Source organism: Ictidomys tridecemlineatus, chromosome 5 (genome assembly GCF_052094955.1).
Source record: "Ictidomys tridecemlineatus isolate mIctTri1 chromosome 5, mIctTri1.hap1, whole genome shotgun sequence".
NCBI lineage: Eukaryota > Metazoa > Chordata > Mammalia > Rodentia > Sciuridae > Ictidomys > Ictidomys tridecemlineatus.
In genome coordinates this window covers 13,642,972-13,651,680 of record NC_135481.1, presented here as the reverse complement: position 1 = coordinate 13,651,680, position 8,709 = coordinate 13,642,972, and the positions used below count along the sequence as shown (strand labels likewise).

At 51.7% G+C, this 8,709-nt stretch overlaps 1 pseudogene; it reads right to left on the bottom strand.

Annotated features, from left to right (window-relative positions):
* Nucleotides 1-7,438: 7,438 nt before the first annotated feature.
* On the bottom strand, nucleotides 7,439-7,628 carry LOC120887112 (small nucleolar RNA U3; annotated as a pseudogene).
* Between the last annotated feature and the right edge of the window lie 1,081 nt (nucleotides 7,629-8,709).

The window sequence follows — 8,709 nt, the reverse complement described above, 5'->3', positions numbered from 1 at the left end:
GCACTTCCATGGAAGATTCTATCCTAAACAGGGCAAGGGGTTATATTACAAAGGAACAGGTGAGCATAGCTTCACCCATGGGGCTGTAGCAAGACACACCCATTTCTGTGACTGAGGGCCTCAGCACCCAGCTGGGGAGTGTAACTCAGTCACCCATAAGGTTGGCCTCTCACATTGTAGGTAACCTTAAACTGATGGCACCCCCCTCTCCTCCCCGCTCCTCCTGGAAAGTCTAGAGGGCTTTGCTGAGCTCAGGTCATGACTTTAGCCAAGGACCAGCCACTCTGCTCGCACTTGCTGAATTTTCCAGTTGACTTCTTGGGACCTTTTTTCTGGGGTGAGGTGATCCTCAGCATTTGGAGGTTTCTTAGCTTTTACCCTCACTCTGAGATGGAAGGTTTATGCCTCTGGAAATACAACCAAACATCTCCCTTTACTGCTCAGGTGCTGTGTACCAGGAACCACCAGGTCGTGGGGAATTGGGTGTATCTTCAATACAGATAGAAAAAAGCCTCAATGCATACGATCCTCTCCCAGCCCTCTTGCTGACTGTTTTGTTCCTAGAAATTTAAAATGAGCTGAGCCTTGGAAGTGGGTGACATTTAGTGAGATGCAGGGAAGAGGGGGATGATTTTAGAATGGGGGGCACAAATGAGCAGAGGCTGGGATGGGGAAGAGAGGGAGGTGTCCCAGGGTGGTAAGGAGGCCTGCCTGGACTGAAGCAGAACGCCCAATCGGTGGAGGCAAGACACAGGTTCAAACCTAGTTTTCTCCACTTGTTTGCATTTACCTATTTCTCACTCATTCACCCATTGCTCCTACAGCTCCGCTGTGTAGGCACAGGGCTGGTTTCTAGGAATAGGAACCAAAACAGAAACCTGGTCCAGAGCAGGAAATAAATGCTAGTCAGATGGCCACACCAACAAATGTACCATTTCAGCTGGGACTATTGACATAAGTGACAGGTACTCAGTGTGTGTGACAAAGCCTTTATTGGTTATATGTGTTTATGTGTGGGAGTGGGGAACCTGACCTTGTCAGGGAGGTCAGGACAAACTTCCCTAACATTCCAAGCATGAGTTGAAGGATGAATAGGAATTAACTACTGGAAAGAGAAAGGGCAGAACATTCCAGGCAGGCCTAGGAGATAGCATGTGCAAATGTCCTGGGCAGGGCAGAAAGAACCTTGTCAGGTACTATGGGCCTAGAGGGTGAAACTGGGGAGAGAAATTTGGATTTTTTTTTTTTTTTTACCATACTAATGAGTTGGGCCTTTAATTCCAAAATAATGGGAGATAACTTTTGGCTTTTAAGGCTTTGGGCTAATGATCTGATCTGACTCGCATTTTGGCAATATCATTCTGGCAGCAGGTAGAGAAGGAATTACAAGGGGCATCTGCAGGTATGGGGAGGGCAGTTAGGAGGCTACTGCATTTATGCAGGCCAGGAATAGACTCAGGTGGCAGATATAGAGATAAATGGAGGAAGCTGAGAGATCTTTTGGGGGTCAAACTGCCATGGCTCGGGGATGGATTGGTTATGGAGGGAAAAGAAGATGTCAAAGGCCACATTTATTTCTGGCTTGGGCATCAAGGCCCATGGTGCTACACTTTGCCAAGAGGGGGCAGGCCAGAGGAGGAGGTTAGCCCTAGAGTCTGAGCATCTTGGTAAGAAGCATGGGGCGGGGAGGGTAAGGAGGCTCTCTGAGTCTGAAGTCAGGGTAGCCAAGGAGTCCAAACGCGGCTGAATTATTCAGAGAAGGCTAAACCAGTGTGGTGGGAGGAATTGAGGCATGGCCTCTCTGCACCAGGGAGGAAAAAGGGGGTGGGTTTTCCCAGGAGAAGAAGTGACCCAACCCTGGAGGATGGAGAGCAAAGGAGACGGAGAAGGAGGTGCAGACCTCCAGGATGACCTGCTCACTGGAGAGAACCCCTGAGCCCTGGAGATGAACACTGGAGATGCCTGGCTGTGCCTCCCAGCCAGACCCTGTCCTTCACTCCCCCGGTGCTAGCCGCCTTCTTGCCAGTCTCTTTCAGATGTTCTGGTCCCCACGGCTCCTGCCCTGGAGCTCAGCCATCAGGACGTTATGGACCCTCACGTTGCCACTTCAATCAAAGCAAGCGAAGAACCTTCAAAGGACTTCTACTTGGCTGCCAGGAACAAGGCCTTTGGGCATTTTAAAGCTCAATTTGGAAAGCAAGGGAGGAGGTTGCTGGAAAGTGGTATTTTCCAGAGAAAGCCATCCGTGAACCCTAACTCCCTTTGTCTCTTCTCTTGCCCCCTCCCCATGACGACTCCCTGCTTTCATCCACCCACTTTCTCCAAGGAGAAGATGGAATCAAGGGGTCAAAATGTCTTTTCCAGATCTGTGGACTTGCATTTTGGAAAACCAGATTTCTATGGGCTCTGATGAAGCCTGTAATCTGGCATTCAATTCTATTCACTTCAATTAGATTCAAGTCAATTCCATTCAACTCAGTCAATTCAAATTAATCCAAGAAACCTAAGAGACTCTGCCATGTGGGGCAGGGTAGGCGACAGGGAGAGTTCAGTGCTCCGGGGGCTGGGATGATTTGATGTCTTGGAGGAGACAGTGGGCTGCAGATGGGGTTTTCTGTGACAGGCCAGGTCCTGGGGCAAAGGGCTTCTCTTCAGTCAGGAAGACAATGGGTCAGGGCTGGCATTTTACAGAACCAGCTTTCTGAAAAGATGGCCCCCTTTGCATTTTTCTGAGCTGGTGATGCCCAGAAACAGGAAGGAGGTTGTGGATGGAGACATAAGAGATGCCCCAGTCTGGCCTGCCACCTGCCTAATTCTCTACAAACCAATCCTCTGTTCACATCCCCACCCATTCTGCTTGCTGCTCTAGGGAGCTGGGATGGCCCCCAGACTCCTTAACCCCCTCCCACCTGAACTGCAGCCTAGTCTGCTGTGTCTGTTGGCCTCCTTCAGCTGGGAGTCTGCAGAAGATTAAATCTGGAGACCTGGCTCTGTGATCTAGAGACACAAGCTGGTTTTGCCAGCTCTGTAATCACAAGGAATCTGCTTGCTGTGGTCACTGAAATGACAGTGAAACAGGCAGCAGGCAGAGAGGCCATGGAACTATTGAGCACGCAAGAGTGCTTCTCCCTGCACCCTCACCCTGCCCTCTCCTGCAGGCCCACAGCTCCCAAGCCAGGCTCCTTTCTGGGGTGTGGCTTGTTGATGCTTCTGCTGGGGGCGGGGGATCCACTGATGCATCTGGAGCAGGTGGGTTGTGCTGCAGCAAAGGGCATCAATCAATTGGATGCCCTCATTGACTGTTCTGATGTGGCCTAAGGCAAAGCAGAGAAATTGCAATTTGCACTCATTCATTCATTCATTCAGTAAACACTTCTGGGTGTCCACCAGGAGGTTGGGCTATGGGAATAAGCAGGACCCACCTGACGTCTACCGTCCAGAACCTCCTAGGAGTCACCATGAGGCAGCACACCCGAGTGAGGACTGTGATGAAGGTTGTCCGGTGCTCAGGAGGGTCATCACCCTCCAGAACCAGGCGCTGCTCTGGGTGCCAAGCACACAGGCATGATCTGGCCCAACTCCTTTCTGAGCCAGAAAGGGGAAGGGATGCACAGGGCCTCTCAGGTTTAGTGGCAGGCCTCCAGCTCCCAGTCAGAGCAGTTCTGACTCTTTCTGCAGAGAGGTGCCCCCCTCTCCAGGGTTCTGGGCCTGAATGTGTTTCTCTGTTCAAGTGACAAAGGTAACCGAGTAGTGACTCAGGGCAGGAAGACAAAGCTGTGTTCTGTCAGAGAGTTCATTCAGGGACACAGCAAAGGCCAGATCAGCTTCTCAGTCCCCAAGAGGGGAGCAGGAGATAGCAGGGCAGAAATCCTCTACCAGGGGCCTGCTTCCCAGACCAGCCCTAATGGGACTCTGTCCCCAGCTCTTGGCCTGGACTCCTCTGCTGCTGAGAACTAGCTGCTGTTTCCACCCCACTTCTCTTGAGTGTGTTCATATAGATTTCCCCCAGTTTCCTTGTGTGCTAAAGAGCAGAAACACTGACTGAACCCACGGAGTTGCCGAGAGAATAAAATGAGGCTTGGAGAATGGCAGACAAATGCTGTGCAGAGCAGGACAGGGGAGGGCTCTGTACACCTGAGATCTGGTGAACAGACCTGCCGCCTTTCTCCTGGAACTTCCCAGGGACTTGGCCCAGGTGCAGAATAGCTCACAGTGACCCAGGAACCCTCAGTTCCCATGTTGTGGCTGCCAGTGACCCCAGGCCAATCCCTTGAGCCTTCTGGGCACTGACATCCCTCTTAGAGGAAAGCGCCTGGGCCTGGGACCCTGGAGTCCCGGCCAGGCCACCTGCCAGAAGCAGGATCTGTGGAAGCCAGAGCTCATTTCCACCGTCTGGGTCAGACTCTCCAGCTGAAAGGGACAGAGCCCTCCTTTGCCACAGTGTAGACATTCAGCCTTCTTTGAGTTTCGGCTGAGCACCCCCTGCACGGAAGGGTTTGAGAAACTCTGGCCCCTGGGAAGAGGTGGGGACCACAACCCTGCCCACAGCAGCCTCCAAGGAGGCCGTTTGTCTTCGTTGCCCAGCTTCCTCCTTCCTGTCCCCCAGCCAGCCCTCACCCCTCTTTCACCACACAGAGCACCTGTCTCATCCCTGACACTTTGCAACTGTAGACCTTACTCAAGACGAGGGGGAACCACAAGGGATTTCAGAGATCCTTGAAACCCCAGGCCCAGGCTCCCATCGGGGAGCCACACTGGGGGTTAGGCACTCCCCTCCCTAAAGCCTTTGAACTTTGGAGACTGCAAAGGCAGCACTGGAGCCCATGCATGATGACAAATGTGCAACCCAGAAGTCAAACTTCAATTTCTGCTGTAAAGGAAGGAAGCAATTCTTTAATGTACAAAGTTTTCTTACCTGGCAACAAGAAAGAAAAAAAAAAAACAATAACCCAATTAAAAAAATAGACAAAATACAGGAAGACAGCTTTCGAACGAATATATAAGTGGCTCTTAAATATATGAAAAGTTACTCAGCCTTACTCATAAAAGAAATGCAAATTAAAACTTCAATAAGAGACCCTCTTTCAACCATCAGATTGAAAAAGATCAAAAGCAAGGCAGTGCTCTGCTGCTGAGGGCACAGGGGATGGGCGCTGGCACGTAGAACTGGCAGGAATGGCAACCAGTGCCACCCCTGAGAGCCATGGGGCAATAGCTACACACGCTCTTGCCTTTGACCCAGCACTTGCAGTTCTAGGAATTTGCCATGCAGATGAATGTGAGAAGTGTAAATGCCGTCACTGGGCTTTGGTTTGCGGCATTGCTTATCAAAGCAAACCATTGGAAATTGCTCGAATGTTAATTAGCAAGGGACTGATTCAATACACGGGTGTCCATACAATGGAGTTTTTCACCACTGTGAGCATAACCGCCACATACGTGACCTTAGCTCCCTTACATGGAATCAAAGCCCTCCCAACTGTGCCTAATCAGGACATAGAATCCTACATAACACATAAGATTATTGCTTTGAGCCAATTAAAAAACAAAATAAAAGTAAAGTGTCCTCTAACTGTTCCAGTAAGGAGAGGGCTCCAGGGTACTGTCATGTGTGGCTTAACGATGGGGACATGTTCTGAAAACGGTTGGACGATTTCCTCATTGTGCAAACATTGCAGAGTGCTCACACAAATCATCCGGACACACGGTGGACGTGTGTGTGAGAGGCTGCTGCAGGGGACAGGCCTTCTTTTGCAAAACTCCTCTTCAATAAGTAGGAAGACATTCGAAAACAATGATAAAAGCATAGGAGCAAGTACGTAAACCAGTGACAGTAGTTGATTATTAAGAATTAGTTACTATACACAATTTATGTGTTGGACCTTCACATACCTGGCCGCACTGCTTACACCAGCATCACCACAGACATGCGATGAACACATTGCCTGGGACCTTAGGGTGGCTTCCATGACACTACTTCATGGGAATTTCCCTGCTCCATCCTAATCTTATGAGACCACCATCATATATATGTGGTCCATTGTTGACCAAATTGTATGGCTCACAATTGTGTATTAATGTGCCACCACTGTGTGAAAATAAAGGAAAGGAAGAGATGCACACCTGGACACACACACACACACACACACACACACACGATTGCATTTATTTGTAAACCTAGGAGAGCATATGATACCTGGAAGGCTGTAGGAACACCAGCTGGAGTGGAGGCTTCGAGAAAGGACCTGGGTGCAAGGGGCCTGGACAAGGAGAAGGTGGGGGAGAGGAGTTTCTCACTGGATGGGTTTTTGGCCCTTTTAACTTTTTTAATAGTGTGCCTGCATATTTTCTTCTAAAGATATACTTATTTAGTCTAATTAATCAACCCAATGGCCTCTTGACACACACACTGAAGGCAGGTAAGCCAGGGATGTACCAGGGTGTGAACCCCAGCCTGCAGCCCTCTCTTTATGGGGTCCTGAAGTCAAGATCTGGGAAGGCTCTCTCCAGCCCTCTCCCCGCCCTGCCCTGCCCTGCCCTGCCCTGCTCCCCAGGTGGAGATTTGTGAGCTGGGGGAGGCCTTTGCTCTCTCTGGACTCCTGCACTGGAGCATACCAACTCCTCTGGCTTCGAGAACCTCAGTACCCGCTAGGCCTCCATCTGGGTGTCTTCAGATCCTGTCTTTGGCCTGTCCCCGGAGGGACTCAGACCCTCAGAATGCTATAGCCAAGGGTCCCCAGGCTTTTCAGTGCCTGAACCACCCTATCCCTGAGTCCCGGCCACAAACACTGACCTCGAGGGGTCATGGCCAGCTTGCTCAGGGCAGTCCCAGCCAGTCGTGCAATTGGTGCTGGAAGGAAGGTCCAGGGGAGATTCCAGGGCAAGTCATCTCCTGTTTCTCTGTTGGTCCTAGAACAGGGCAGCAAGCTGTGACCCTGCCTCAGGCCAGACTCCATGTGAGGCCTTGGCCAGAGCTGGATGTCCAGAGCCTGCTGTGTAGGCCGGGGTTCAGCCTATTGAATCCAGTGGAGGGGGCCTGGGCAGACTGGGGCACATGTTAGGCAAGTCACAGCAGCACCCTGAGCCCTAGCCTGTTTTGTATCTGGGCAGATGTATCTTCTATCCAGGGGCTTTATGGCCTAGCAATTCAAGAATTGAATTCTTGAATTGCTGGGCCATAAAGCCCCTGGATGGAAGGTGAGTCCCTGAGGACAACTGCTCCACGCTGCCTCCTCCTGCACCCCCAGGTACCACTTCCCAAGAAGCAGGAGCTCAGAGGGTCAGGTGTTTGCCCAGGAGGGCCAGAGCAGGTGGGGGTCAGGTCCACTGGAGGGAGAAGCAGGTGAGCAGATTATATCACCTGCAGCAGGTGATACCCCTCAGGCTGCTCAGAAACCATTCCTGGGCCACCTCCTTCCTCTTTATCTATTTTTCTCACTCAGACAGCATCTCCCTCTTCCCCCTTTCTCTCCCCAAAGGAGAAAAGAGGCATCATTGGTGTCAAAGGGAAGTTGCAGTGAGAAGCACCAAGTGGCAGCCAAGCTCAGAAGAGACGCTCTGCCCCCTCTAGTGCTCCAGAAAATTCGCTAGTGACAAACTACAGAATTGATCCCTGAAGGTGTAGGCTCCCCTTCCTCTTTAGTTCGTCTTGATTCAGAGCCAATCCTTGCTTGCCACTGGCTAAGCCCAGACTCCATCTGCAGAGGTCCCTGGAGGAGCAAAGGGCACTCAGGGGCACAGCTCTCCCTGGGGGCCTGTTTGAACAGAAATAACCCCTCACCACATTATCAGGTACTGCAGGGGGTGGGGGGCTTTACACAGATTATCTGATCTTTCTCTCACAGCTGCTCCGTAGGGAGAAGCACTCGTTAGGCCCATTTCCGGGATGAGGAAGCTGAGGCACATGCTACCTTGGGGTTACAACCCTAGAAGAGAAAGAGCTGGAATTTGACAGGAGGCAACTTGGTTCAGAATGGAGGCAAAGAGGTGAAGTCCCCAAGGAAAGCCCTAGGAGTGAGCAGCCATGGACTACACTCTGAATGGGGTCCCACCTGCACCCGTTCCCTCCCACCTTTGCCAGCCAAATGGGGAGATGAGCACAGAAGAGGACATCATCCTGTCTGTCCATATCTGAAGCCTGTCAGATCTTGCTGGGAACCTCACAAGGGGTGAGCACAGGGGCTCCCTCCAGCAGCCTGGGCTGGCAGGGCTGGGCTCCGCTTTTCTCACCACTCAGGGTTTTAAAAGTCAGAGGAATGGGTGAGGTTACGGTCCTCTTCATATCAGCAGGCCTCATGCCCAGTGTCTGGCATGTCCTGTGTGGTCCCTTGGGGTCTGTGTGCTTCAGCATCCCTGACCTCTCTGTGCATGGACCCCTCTTGGGTCAGAGGAGAAAGTAAGAGGCATTGAGGCCCTGCAGAGAGCCAGGCCGTGCACCCTGCTCTGGGTACAGGCAGGGAACTGAGGCTCAGGAAGGAGAAGTCCCTCAGGAAGGAGAAGTGCCCTGGTGAGAGGGAGAAAGACCCAGAACTGGGATTCAGCCTCTGAAAACAGAGCCTCTGCTTCTCTCTACACACAGGTGAGGGGGCTGAACCGGCCCTCTGCCCCCACCTCAGCCTGGGGCCTGGGAAAGGAAACCATCTTACACAAAGGCCCCTGTCACTTTTTCCGTGCTCATTTGCATGGGCCCTTCTGGGTCATTCTGGAGGT